Source organism: Pleurodeles waltl, chromosome 1_2, assembly GCF_031143425.1.
Source record: "Pleurodeles waltl isolate 20211129_DDA chromosome 1_2, aPleWal1.hap1.20221129, whole genome shotgun sequence".
NCBI classification, from domain to species: Eukaryota; Metazoa; Chordata; class Amphibia; order Caudata; family Salamandridae; genus Pleurodeles; species Pleurodeles waltl.
The window spans coordinates 1,299,924,458-1,299,939,288 of record NC_090437.1 but is presented as its reverse complement, the minus strand read 5'-3'; the positions used below and the strand labels follow the sequence as shown (position 1 = coordinate 1,299,939,288).

General features: G+C 43.8%; 1 protein-coding gene across 3 annotated transcripts in view; it reads right to left on the bottom strand.

Annotated features, from left to right (window-relative positions):
* LOC138250572 (uncharacterized) overlaps positions 1-12,988 on the bottom strand; it is a 167,762-nt gene extending 154,774 nt beyond the window's left edge. The window contains exon 1 of one of the 3 annotated variants that reach the window (XR_011194992.1): positions 11,909-12,988. The gene's annotated coding sequence lies outside the window, so the exon portion shown is untranslated. The remainder of the gene's footprint in view (positions 1-11,908) is intronic. The other 2 variants (XM_069205577.1, XM_069205576.1) reach the window with 2 other exon arrangements.
* Positions 12,989-14,831: the final 1,843 nt, after the last annotated feature.

Below are 14,831 nucleotides of genomic sequence, written 5' to 3'. Positions count from 1 at the left end.
TTGAAGTCTCAACAAATAATACCCCACCAGAAACACTAATCTCTCTGAAAGCAAAATACAGAGAAACAGATGACAGTCTTAGCAGGCACGACTATAGACACTTTAAAACGAGACAACATGCTGAGGGGGACAGATCGGGCAAATTGCTGGCGCGGCTGGTGCGTCAATCACCGCAATCATCGCCAATAGGAGCTATCAAATTACAAACAGGAATAGTGGTTAACACAAGCTGACATCAACAAGGCCTTCTACATGTATTATCACACGCTATACCAGTCTTCTATCCCCCCTACAGAACAACAACTGGCTGAATTTCTTGTTCAGATTTCCCAAAACTCGAACATCGTCAACAACGCTGATATCCTAGACGGCCCCATTACTATTGAGGAGCTTCGCTTGGCCCTCTCTCAGATGGCACGTGGCAAGACCCCTGGCACAGATGGTCTACCACCAGAATACTACAACTCACAAAGCACCCACTTGTTGCAGCCCTTGCTAGAGGTGTTTAATGAAGCGCGAAATAGAAAACAATTGCCAGACTCTATGAGGGAAGCATTAATAGTGGTCCTGCCTAAACCAGGACGTGATCCACTGGATGTCAGATCATATAGACCACTCTCTCTCTTGAACACTGATTGCAAACTTCTAGGGAAAATCCTAGCAAATAGATTGCTCCCCCACTTGCCACACTTAATACACCCTGACCAGTCGGGATTTATCCCGGGTAGAAACACCTTTCTTAATATAAGGCGTCTAATCCGTATCATGCATAATACCACTGACCCAGATAGTGTGATCGTGTCACTAGATATAGAGAAGGCGTTCGACACGCTAGGTTGGGAATACCTATTCCGCACCCTCAAGGCGTTTGGATTCCGGAGTGGCTTCATTAACTGGATTGCTACACTATATTCCAAACCAACAGCCCGAGTTAAAACCGGTCAGATAGTGTCGGAGGCCTTTCCTGTAAACAGAGGAACCAGGCAGGGCTGCCCGCTCTCTCCATTGCTGTTCGCAATAGCTATGGAACCACTCGCAATTAAGTTCAGGGGATGTGCACATAGGTGGGGCATAAAGGAGTTTGACGCATATCACATAATATCCTTGTACGCAGATGACGCCCTGATATATTTGCGCAATCACTCTGCCTCCCTGTCTGAGATAATGCGTATACTGAATAGGTTTGCTCTGGTCTCTGGCTTGCATGTGAATTGGTCTAAATCCTGTATCTTCCCTCTTACTTGTCTGCCCCCTGAACAGCGAGCGTCTCTCCCCATGCATCAACTACCATGGTCGCACCAGAACTTCTAATATCTGGGTGTTCAAGTATATCACTCTATGTCAGACCTAAGGGAAGGTAACTTAGATAGGCTGCTTCGCTCCACCCGAGGCTCCTTGACATTTTGGAGTTCCTTGCCTTTATCGCCTATGGGCCGGATAGCAATAGTCAAGATGCTAATATTACCGAGATTCTTATACTATTTCTCTGCACTCCCGGTGACCCTGCCACGCTCGTTTTTCCACAAAGTGCATTCCCTACTAACTGACTTGCTCTGGGGCAGAGACAGACGCAGAGTAGCCCTAACCACCACACAATATCCACAAGAAGAAGGTGGCCTGGGCATGCGGAACCTTGAGCTATATTATGCAGCAGCCCAACTTCAATGGGTCACTAAATGGCTCAACGAGCCGTCCAATGCAGAGTCTACAGCAATAATGGCTTATACAATCCCAACAACGATATCGACATGGTTATTAACAGGTCTCCCTCATCTACTACATAATACTCCCTTACTGGACTCGGCCAGACACTGCTGGAAGAGATATGTGCAGGGCAAAATGCAGCCCCTCCCCTACTCTCCCCTAATCCCAGTACCACAGCTGCCGGGCATCCACGCCCTATCCTCTCATCATGACGTACGGGCGGTTAATACCCTGAGCACAGGAGACTTATATTATGACTCCAGAGCAATCAAGTTTGCAGACCTGGTGGCTGCGGAGGTAATGCAACCACGAGCCTTTCTGACATTCAATGCCATAACTAATCTCCTACGTAACATATGGGGCTGCGGTCACAACGAACCAAACGAATCCCTCCTACTTACTGCAATACTCTCTATGGGCGAGGCAAAACGCGCTGTTACTAAACTATACAAAATACTTCTAACAAAAAGCTGCAAAGCCCTAACCCAGGTCAAGCATCGCTGGGACACCGTCCTTCCCGCACCAATTGCACAAAAATCCTGGGACACAGCCCTTACTTCGATCAAGTCCGTATCTCGCAACTCCAGACTAAGATACACGCAATTTAATTATGTGCATCAAGCATATCTCTCCCCAGCTCGTATTCATAAAATATACCCAGGCGCTAACTCCATATGTCCAAAATGCGCTACCCCCGCAGCAACTTTCTACCACATGGTCTGGGAATGCCACGTGATCAACACTGGCTGGAACCACGTCGTTGCTACAACCGCAGACTTGATAGACCAGTTGCTAACTCCTACTCCAGAATCCTGCCTGCTTAATATACGACACCGCACAAAAGGAGATAAACACATTCACAAGTTTGTAGATTTGGCATTCGTGACATATAAACGCCTGATAGCTACACATTGGAAGGCCCCAAATGCCCCTCCCCACTCCTTCTGGCTACGAGACCTACATGATTACACATTGGCGGAATCTCAAACCCTAAGGCAATCACAACATAGAGGTCAGATACAAGGCGGGACCGAAAGCTGAGACCTTTTTGTACTTAGAATTGAATCCAGAGATGACAAATATCCACCATGAGTTAGTCCCTTCAACATTCTTGGGATACGCTATTACTAAAACTATCCATAACAATTGAGTTTGCCGAAAACAGACCCATTCTATTGTACCACCATGCCTAGCCCATAATATATCTACCCATTGGCCGCCCTTTGATACTGCTATCCCCCCACACCAAAGCACACACATAGAAATGTAGCCCTTAGGACCTGTACAGACATATGCTCCCACTATTATATTTGACGCCAACATATATATTTAAGAATAATAACCACCATGTCAAGTGTTACTAGTTATATAAAGTTTATGGAAAGCCAGTACACTAAAATACAGCTGTGTTGTGCAGTGTAATGTACAAACGTTAAGAAAAGCACAAGGTGAGAAGCTGGGTGTTTTCTCACCAAGTCATATGTAATGTACTGCTACTTTTGTACCTGGTTTTGTATTAAGTTTAATAAACAGATTTAAAAAAAAAAAAATCTGTAAATAGAGATACTGTTGGTGTCGTTGAACTATCCAATCAACATACATGCCAACATTTTAAATGTGGTAAGATGGATGTTGGGGGGGGGGGGGAGAGAATAGAACTGATTTTCCCCACTGACTTACATTAAAGAGGAAGCGATTTTAGGCAGACACCTACAAATACAAACCCCCTTTTTTTTTTTTTAAACACAGTAGTCTCTTGCTTAAATCGGATCTACTGGCATGTAGGAAATAATCCTAGAGGGAGTCTGTGCTTACCATAAATATAAGACCAGGAAACCTGCTGGCCTTGCGCCTGTGGTGTGGTTATGAAATCTGCTGAACAACTCCCTGGTGGTTGTAATCATCAACACATCAGTAAGGTTTCAAACATCAGTGGTCCCAACTGGAAGCAAACTCTCCTATATACTCATACGCGCCGACATCACTCAGTCCTGCCATGTGCCACCCATCTCAGGTTACAGTACCATTAAAGATTTTCAGGCAACACGCAAGCACTTCAGATTTTTCACGCATGTAGGAGATCAGGCCTGACTGCATTTCCTTGAGAAATCAATTTTTCTCCAGGCCTTGGAAGTTCACCCACCCTTGCTGCAACAGCCAATTAGGATTGCTGTTACACTTATTGCTATTATGGGCAAGCTAGACCCCCACTCACTGTATGCCTCTGATCCAGATAGGCCAGTAAACTGGTGCAGCTCTTCCTCCATGCCAATGGCACAGCCTCAAATGCAGCTATGTTAATCCACTGCCTTTAGAAAACCCAACTGTGCCTTCTCATGTCATCGCAGTGCAGAGAATAGCCATCATTTGGCACTCTCAAGGGTGGCACTCTGCAGCCAGTCTGAGCTTTAATTGAGCAAACTCAGGACCAATTTGCTGCTGCAGCGCTGACAGACTTCAGTGCATTTTGATGCCCTCTTTTACCCCTACCTTACAACTTTAGATGATGGCAGGGCCTGGTCCTTAAAATCCCAGCGAGCTTCAGCTTTTGGAGCCCCAACCTTGAATTCCCCTACTTTGAGACTTGTTTACGGGTCAAGTACATTACAGTTCTGATCGAGTAGTTTATTCAAGTTACTCGACCTGCAGGCCTAGTAACATTTTTATTATTTTTCTAGGCCTGGATAAGCTAAAAAGCCAGGGCTACCTGCAGACGTCCCACATAACATGGGTCCTCTCTGCAGCTATGTTTGAAATACCAGAATATGTCAGCTAATTTGAAGAAGGACCAGACCTTATTCCCTGGCAGGAAGGAGATGGTAGTAACATTTGCTCCTCTACTTCACCATTTGTCCTGATATACAAGTAGCAGATGCCTTAAAGCTATACTGTCATTGAGCAGCCTACATAGCTGAACCTGGTGCACAGACTGCAACAAGCAAGACATAGGTCTGTACAAATCCATTGTCTACCAAGTGGTCACACAGACCTCCCCACACCACATTCAAAGGTCCAACTGTGACGAAAATTGAAAAATGGAATCCACATTTAGTGATATTCTGATTAAGGGAATGTGTGCAGTATATTGTGTGGGAGCATGCTTTCAGAGACCAAAGATGGGTTGAGTGGGGAAATATATACACCCAAAATGAAACTGAGGAGCAATGTACAGTACCCAAGTGGAATTGTGCAAAACACACAGGTTGAACCCAAGGTACTGAAGATACCAACTTGAGATGGAGGGTGCATTGGAAAGATGAGAGAGATCATCAAGAGAGGGGTGGTGGAAAAAGGATCTGAGAGAAAGCAGGAAACCAGAGGCATATAATGGTGAATAAAGTCCCAATAGCATGAAATGCTCCTAAACCACTGGTGGGCATGTGCCCAGGATGGCTATGAGCTGTCCTTGCATACCAGGTGGGAAATTCCTCTGAGGCTGACACCAGAGGGATTTCCTGGAACTAAAAAGAACAGATCTAAACAGGATCAATAAGAGCACCCCCCCCATGCAAGGGCTCCCACTGCCCTTGGTTTTATCTGTTGCCATCACTAGGCCCAGCCGTACAAGTGGTGCAGCATTTTTTAATCGGCACAACTGGGGCAATGCTGGGCGCTAAGAATTCCGCAGCTTCCAGAAGTTTCCATCACAGAAATGTAAGAAAAATGCATGATTCCAGGCAAAGTTTGAAGGGCACTGTGGGTTATTTAAAAAAAAAAAAAAAAAAAACTGGATCCATATATCACCCCATCCTGGATTCCCCTAGGTGTCTAGTTCAAAAAAAAAAAATGTACAGGTTTGCTAGGTTTACCTAGGTATCAGCTGTGCTGGGGCCCAAAAACCATAGCTATCTATTTGCAAAAAACAGGTCCATTTTGAGAGGAAAGCTTTGATCTATCCAAGTTGCATTCTGCAATGTTTTCTGTTGCGGGTACTAGGCATACCCCAGGCCTCAAAATTTTTACTAGACCTACAGGTCAAGTGGCTTAACTAATCTACTCGACTTAACTGTAATGTACTTGACCCAGAGATCCTTGACAAATATGGTATTTTACAGTCCCCTCTATTCGTTTTCACACAAATGCACCTTCAAATGTGTGAGTTCAGAATTTTTTGCTGTAAAAGTGCTGTTATTTGAATGAATACACTAAACATTTGCTCCATGTATAATAAATCTAGCCCACATATTGTGGATACATGACCCATGACTTGCCTCTTAGTTTACTAATAGCTTTGCCATCAGGGCAGAAGGGTTCTCGATTTAAGTTTACAGAGTCACTTTTAATAAGTATATTACTAAAGCAAGATGTGAAAGCACACTGTCATTTACAGACAGTAAATTTGTAAGAAAGGTCCAAAAACCTTCCCACTAACCTGAAGCTTTACTGATTAAAATACATAGGGCCTGATTACAACTTTGGAGGAGGTGTTAATCCGTCCCAAAAGTGACAGTAAAGTGACGGATATACCACCAGCCGTATTACGAGTCCATTATATCCTATTGAACTCGTAATACGGCTGGTGGTATATCCGTCACTTTACCGTCACTTTTGGGACGGATTAACACCTCCTCCAAAGTTGTAATCAGCCCCATAATGTTTTTAAACTAATCTGTGAAAACTGGGTTTCAGAAAATATTTTTCATTTGCACATCACCAAGTAAGGGGTTCTGATTTTATTTTAATCCTATTAAAATATTTTCTTCCTAACACAGAAGTACAAAAATGGTATTTCGCAGGTACTTTAATTTATTTTTAAATGTTTGTGAAGTTGACTTAGTTACATAAATGTTGTGCGTTAGGAAAAACCTGATACCGACAGCCTTTCATTTCACACAGGTCAGACAGCTAACCTTACATAATCCTGGAATTCTGCAGTCACAAGGAAAAGTCATTGCATTGCAAGAAGACAAACTGATTTTGACCTAGGTCTCTTAGCACAGAGACAATGTGACAAGAATAAGATTTAATGGCATGTTAATTGCTAATTCAGCTTCTGACTGAACAGTGCACCTGTTCTTTTTCAACTCGCCACAAAGGGCGAGTAGATTCTAAAAATATCTCAACCTGATAAAATATGATGCACCATGGCGAGTGGTCGAGTATATTTTCCGAGCCCTGTACCCACACAAGTGAGGTACCATTTTTGGCAGAAGACTTGGGGAAATGTTGGGTGGAAGTTAGTTTGTGGCTCTTTGCAGATTCCAGAACTTTCCATCACAGAAATTAGAAAAATGTGTTTTGTCGAAGTTTGAGGTTTCCAAAGGATTCTCAGTAAACAAACAGATGAGAGCCACGCCACCTCCTGGTTTCCCCTATGTGTCTAGTTTTCAAAAATGCACAGGTTTGTTAGGTTTCCCTAGGTGCCGGCTGAGCTAGGGCCTAAAGTCCACAGCTAGGCACATTGCAAAAAACGAGTCAGTTTTCAGTGGAAAAATGTGGCATGCCCATGTTGCGTTTCGGTGTGTTTCCTGTTGCAGACACAAAGTCTACCCACACAAGTGAAGTTCTATTTTTATAAGAGGCCTTAGGGGAACAAAGAATAGTAGAAAAAACATTATTAACTGGATTTCTCTGCATTTGCACCTTCCAAATGTAAGGCAATGTGTAAGAAAGAAGTCATTCTGAGATATACCCTCTAATTCACACTAATATGGGTACCCAAAAATTCAGATGTGCAAATAACTGCTTGTAAACTCCATATCTTGAGCCCATTTACGGAATACACAGGTTTCCTTGGCGGCTATTTTTCATTATTTAAATGTTACCAGGTGGTTTGCTCTACATCCGTTAGCCAAAGAAAAACCACTGCAAGGTACTGCTCAGTTACCTCAAGTTCTTGGAAAACCCACAAACCCTGTACATCCCAAAAACCAAAAGGGTCTAGCAGATGTAATGGTACATAGCTTTTCTAAAATCGACCACCATGGTGATACGTTACAAATTAAAATACGAACACAAATGCCTCTTTATTTTTCGTACAAATGTTCAATAGATTTTTTTTTATTTAAACACTCAGTTTCTTTTGGCAGCCCTTGAAGGATCTATGCCAAAGTTCTCCAACAAGCAGCTTGTGAGCTACTGGTAGCACTCCAGGTACCTATGATTAGCTCTCTAGTATGCAACCCAAAATGTTAAATTAGAAGCTTTTCCTTGGTAAAATAATAAAAATACATCAACTCTGAAAAGCATGCTCTTGAGATGAAAAGGTGTGTTTTCAGGACTCTTATACCAATGTCTGTCGAAAAATGGCCTTATTCGTGTTGAATTTCCAATACAAACATTCCACCACTTCAGAGTCATTATACCCTTCGCATTGTACATATGCTTTATAATTTCATGTTATATTTAAAGCTAATATTTGAACGATAAATCATGTTGCATTGAGAGACTAGTTACATTGGTGCCAGGCGATTACTATTATATATTACCCATGTAGAAGCATAACACATCGATAGCCTTTTTACATTACTGCTGGTAACCCTGTGTGGTATGTCCAGATAATCAGTGCTGATAGTCCTGAATGGAGTCGCTGCCAATGTATTCTTGTCCGTGCTCACAATTACACCTCTAATAATATTGCTAGCTCTGGAACAGTTTCACTGAACATAAATAGCTCCTAATACAGAAAAAGCTGGAGATCCTTGGCTTACATAAATTAACCCCTGCTGGAATCAGATTTTGTCTAGTTAACAGAAACGTATAGCTTTTCAGAACCCACCATGGGTTTCTTCAACAACCTTGAAGGAGGTTAAAAGCGCATAAAATACCAAAAAATAGCTATCTCACATTAAAATGTCATAACAGTGTTTAAATTAAAATAAAATGGTTTTCTGAATCAAGCCTGTCTGCTCCTGAAAGCTGGGATGTTAGCACTGCAAACCTTCTGTTAATACTATTTGCAGGGAGGAAATAGAAAAAAACAAAAAAAAACGACTTTATTCTGCAAGCACTCTCACCCCCGCAAAAAAAAAAAAAAGGTATATTTTGTCTAATTTCTCAGCCTCCCCTTCCAACCCCCCCAAACCAAGAAGAATCCACAAACTATGGATAGGTCTAGAATATTCAGGATGTTGGGAAAAAAGACAAGTTTGGCGCGGACAATTGCTTACATGGACAAAAAGTTATGAAGGCCTAAGCACAAACTACCCCTAAATAGCCAATAAATGGCTTGCCACAAGGGGTTTAGGAAAGGGCAAAGGAAAGTGACCGATGGGATCAAAATTAGTGTAGAGTGGTGGGAGAATGCCTAAAGGCTATGGTTAAAAGGAAGGGTACGGATGCCTTCTTAATGAGACAACAGATTAAAAACCTGCATGTGATAAATAGTATGGAGAGTAAGTCAGAGTTCCTGAGGGAAGAGAATGCAAAAATACCAGTGGGGAATGGAAGAAATAATGGAGAAAAAAAAATAGACGAATAGCCTCCTTCAGAGCCGCAACCGACTTCCACCACCGACATATCAAAAACGCAAGAAAGAACGCACTCCGGGAACACAAACTCCTTCACATGCAACACGAAGGAGCTTACCTCAGTGATAGAGTTCACAAATCCCTCATCTGAAGTCACTTGCATCCCCCTGTCGCAAGACCTCGGTGACAAACTTGCCAACTTCTTCCACCGCAAGTTCCAAGACATCTACAACAGCTTCCTCCCGGAAAACCAACCCAGCACCAGAACCTACAACTGCTACCCCTCTTCTTGCAGTCACCAATGACATCCGATCACTTGAAGACCGCGGCCACACCGCAGCACTCATACTCCTCGACTTCTCAGCAGCCTTCGACACGGTCTCCCCACAGCACCAGTCTCCACAACGCAGGAATCCCCGTAACAGCCATGAAATGGATCCACTCCTTCCTCTCCAGAAGGACTCAAGAGGGTCAGGCTCCCGCCCTACACATCTAAACCCACAGGAGTCAGCTGCGGAGTTCCCCAAGGATCATCTTTGAGTCCAACTCTTATCAACATATACATGACCCCACTCACAGCCATCATCAGAAGCCACTGAACAGACATTGCGCCATACGCCGATGCTACACACCTCATTACTTCCCTCACCAAAGAACCAGCCCAAAGGAATTTTCACTCAGGAATGGAAGCCGTCACCACCTGGATGAGAGAAAGCTGCCTCAAGCTCAACTCTGACAAGACAGAGCTCATCATTTTTGGGAACACCACCTCAGCATGGGACGAGTCCCGATGGCCCACATCTCTCAGTAACCGACCTTCACCGACTGAGCACGCATAATCCTCAACTCCTCCCCATCTATAACCCAACAGGTAAACTCAGTCACCTCCTCCTGCTAGCACACCCTCTGCAAACTCCGGAACATTTTCAAATGGATGCCAGCAGACTGCCGCAGGACTGTAACCCACGCCTTAGTCACAAGCAAGCATGACTACTGAAACTCTCTACGCCAGCACGACAGGAAACATCAAAATGCTGCAACTCATCCAGAACGCCGCCAACAGACTTGTCTTTAACCTCCCCCACCAGGAACATACTCCCAGCACCTGAGGACCCTCCAATGGCTCACGATAGAAAAAAAGAAACGCCTTCAGCTACTCACCCGCACCTATAAAGCCATGCACGTCTGACCGGCCTACCTGAACCCCTGTGGCTCCTTCTACAACCCCACCAGATCCATCCGCACAACTGGCTCTGGCCACTATCCCTCGCATTTGAAAAACCACCGCTGGAGGACGATCCTTCACATACATCACAATAAAGAGCTGGAACAACCCACCCCTATTCTCAGACAAAGCCCATCGCTCACCATTTTCAGTAAGAGCCTAAAGACGTGGCTCCAAGGATGAGGCTCCCTTATAGAGAAATGGTTAATTGGAAAAAAGCCAGACCAATGACTTGAGCAGAGCACATCTGAGGGAGGTAGGAGAAGAGGGTAAGGAGAACGGAGGCAATGGTCAAAGAAACAGGCGAGAAAGTCAAAAAGTAATATGTTGGGATAATGGAGAATAGATTGCTAGGAAATGGGTAGAGAAAGGATTACATGAGAAGGGATGGAGTAGACTACTTTAGGGATAGCCAAGAGAGAAAGTACCTGAGGGATGTGGAGGATAGAGATCACCTGGGTGATGGAGGAGATTGCTTGAGTGGAGGATTTGGTCTGAACCTAAATATTAGCCTTGAGTATAGACGCAAATCATACTTATGGTATGAAACGCACTTCTGGGGTCACACATAAGACATGGATGACACACAAAAGTGCACTACAAACATGGTAAAGTTATAGGTAATTCCACTAAAAACTTGGCAGCCTGGAGCACTGTACAAAGACAGTGCTGGAAAAAGAGACCTACAATTAACCGAATATACAATGATGAAAAAGAATAAAGTTTTTAGATCAAGCTTAGCAGCGTGCACATACTGCTTTTCTGTAATGTTGGTATCTATGTGGACATTTAACCACGCCCACCTTGCATCCATTACTTTTACTCATTTGTGGGCATGCCTTTCAAAAATCCTGAGTACGTTGATAAATCCATTTGGTTTCTGTCGCCTTGGAGGCCACCTGTTACATGGATAATTGCACATTTGCGAATACTTTTTACTGCCAGCAAACCTTTTTTTCCCTTTTGTGCCTCTGCTTCGCACACATGCTGGCCATTTCGCTTTGGATTGACTTGCTTATTTCAACTGTTTAACTCTTCATTTATGTGGCAAGAAAAGTCCAGTCAGCAATTTATAACGCCAATGGCCCCAATTGGAACAAACGCAAGACCCGCTGCACTGCAAATGCTTCTTTTTCCTTCTAGATTAAATTGCAGGGCCTACGACTGCTTAGTACCAATTCCTCTCTGTACCTGTTGGTATACAGAAGGATTCACACTTGAACTGCAAGTATTGAGGTTGCCTATAATCCGGAACATCAGAAAGCAAATAATTTTAAAATAATCATTAAAAAAAAAAGCGCATTTATTGTTTTAACTTCGCCCGCAAACGAGCATTAAAAAGCTCGTTTTATGCATTTTCGCATCCAGCCCGTGAAGGAACGGACATAACAGGGCGGTTCCTTCTGAGCGGAGGGTCTCACCGGACCCACCGCCTTCGCAGCACGCCCCCTCCACTGCTGACACGCAGACTAGGCGTAACTCCGACAACACGGCCTGCTTCAGACGGCAGGCACGAGCGGCGGCGGTTTGAGGTGGCTTGTCCGAGCGTCGCAGGCCTCTCTCCCGTTACCTGCGGGTGACTCGCTGAGCTTTCCTTCTAGAACTCGCCCGAAGCAGCCAACAGTTCGTAAAATGGGCGTACACGGGCAAAAAAGACCGCGTTACGCACGCTGCGTACGCTTCTACGTCACGTTGGGGTAAAGGCCGTCACTGAAGCAGAGGCGCTCCGGAGACTGCTATTGGCAAGATGGCGCATGCGTTCCTGGGCCCGACAGGACTCTCGTGGCTGGGAGGCGGATCGTTTAACTGTCACGCAGTCAGCGGCTCGTTGGAAAATGACGTCCCCCCCCCCTCCAACATGTGGAGTGAGGCCACGGAGCCTCCCTTCTCTCACAGCTACTTGTTGGCCTTGGGCGGAATAGGGTCCGAAGGGGAGGGGGTGCACCACACTTGTTGCAGGTGCCATCGCGTCCTTTTTTTTTCTGCGGGATTCTCTTTCTCCTTTAATTTAATCTTTTCCTCTCACCTTCCTTTCTTATTCCTTCTGGCTTTCTTTGTCCTATCTAACATTCTTATCATGCCGCCATCTTTCGGTTTCACTTTCGTTTTTCTTTGTCTTTCTTTTTTCCATTTTTTTTTTTTTTTTTTTCAGTTTTGATTTGTTCTACTTCGCTTTTTCGCTTTATTCTTTTTTCTTCCATTCTTTCGCTTCCCCTACCACTTTTTTTTATTGTTTCCCTCTTCTGTTTTTTGTGCGGTTTATTTTGGTCTTTTCCTACTTTTCTTTTTCTTCTTTCATTGCTTTCTGTTTCTTGCCCCTGCTTGCTTTTCTCAAATTTTACATTTTTTCACTTTTCTGTATATATTTTCCTTCACCACGTTTCTTATTCTCCTTTGTTTTCTAGTCTTTATTTTTTTCATACTACACTTGCTTATTTTTTTATTTCTCTCCAGTTAAATTCCAATCTTGTTCCTTCTTCTCTTTTTATCTGTTTTTCTTCCCCGGTTTCTTTTGTTCTTGTTGTGGCCCCTCGTGCTCTACTTAAATTTTTCTCCTTTCCCCTCGGACTTTGTCCTTTATTTGTCTAATTTCTCTTTTTCTTCATCACTTTTGTTCTTCCAAACATTCCTTACTTTTCCTTTTCCCTTTTCTGTAAGGGCACTCTGCTTCTTAAAGCAATCTCTTGATGGGTTAATTTGTGTGCCATGATCACTTGACGGTGGCGGGGGAGATGAAGTGTTCATTGTAACGGGGGTGGGGTGGTGTGTGTGTACGTGTACATATGTGTGTGTGTGTGTATATATATATATATATATATTTTTTTTTTTCATTTATTGTTTATTTCAGAAATACAATCCAAAAAAACCTAAGCAAAACATGTCAGGAATTTTACCACACTGTGGACTTTAACTTAGTCTATACATGAGTTAAGGATTGTTAAGGCCTCTAAATGTTGCCTGACTCCTAATTGACGTCAGATTGGTAAAATCTATTTTTTGTTGGATATTGTAACCTTCACAAAAAAGGAAGTGTTGAACCGTTTCAGGCATCTGCCCCCATACTGGACAAAGGCCACTTCCAATTTTTAACCTACCTTAATTCATACAGAACAGCATTAGAGGTAAAAATCCATATCTAAATTTGGTATTTCGATAACACTGACATATTTTCTAAAAATGTCTCAAAAGATAATACAGTTATGATCTCAAAATGTATCTGTTAGTGATCACATTTGTGCATGTCCTTTTCCTATTGCACACTATAAGATCTTTCTTTCAAGGTACATTTTGTGCTCAGACTTACCTCCAACGGCAGGTGCCAAAGTTTTCTCAATCCCAGATGTAATAAAGCCAGGGGATATCCTGATAGTTAATTGTAGGAATGCAGATAGTCCATTGACACTCTTATTGGCTGACCGGTTAAAATAATAATCTGAAAAGGTCTCTTTTGTGCAGTATGGGTGAGCAGTTAGTCTTATCAGAGGATAGTGTTAAGCATTTATTGCACATATGAAGCCAGTAATCGAGACACACTCACAGTAATGAAATCCAACACCTATTTATAAAAATAACACATGTTTTTATATTAATTTAGACACCAAGATTATCGTAATCAGGTTAATACGTTATAATATAGTGATTTTTCAGGACTTAGAAAATGCACTGGTTTGTATCTTTAAAGCAGTAATGTAATCCTATGGGGGAAAAACATACGCTTCATTCGGGCACTTAGCAGTGACCTCTAGGACCAGTCTTCAGGAGTTAAGGTCAGTATGGGGGCATGGTCCAAGGCAGCACCAAGAGATCACTTTGGGAGGAACTGTGGCGTCCTGGTGCAGAGGTGCGTTCGAGCATTGGGTGTCCCATTCACTTTTTGGGAAACTGTCCTGGGGAGAAGAGGCTGCAAGTGGGTACTGGGTGACTAGTCCGGCTGAACCAAAAGGGGAGCTCAGGTCTTTAGGGTGTTGGGCATGCAGGTACAACATTGGTCCATTTGGGCTGTGGGGCTCACGTGCAGTGGTGCTTTGAGTCGTCTGGTAGTGTTGCTGAAGACTCTCACTGCTCTTGGTCCTGAAAAAAAAAAAAAGGGTGAAGGTGTCAACTGGGGACCCATCCGGCCAAACCCAGGGGTGGCCTCATCTCCAGAGGGTCTGAGGACTCCGTGGGCACCGTAACCTCCCTCGGACTCTAGCTGTGGGGCTCAGGTGCAATCGTCATTTGAGGCGTCAGGTCGAAGTGGTCAGAGAGTTACTCTGGGTCGTGGTGACCTGGTGAAGATGGGAAACAGGGCAGTGGGGCCACTCTACTGACTGGCCCTGTAGATCCTGACATCCCTCAACGGTAGGTCTACTTTGGTCCTGTTGAATTTCAGATTGAAACGCCAACAAGCCGTGCTTTTTGCAAGGGGTTCAGTCCCCCAGGTATAGGTGCAGGGAGACTCCGGGAGAGGTTAGCGTCTCAGGACTTCGGTGAAGTAGCAGGGTTGACCTCCT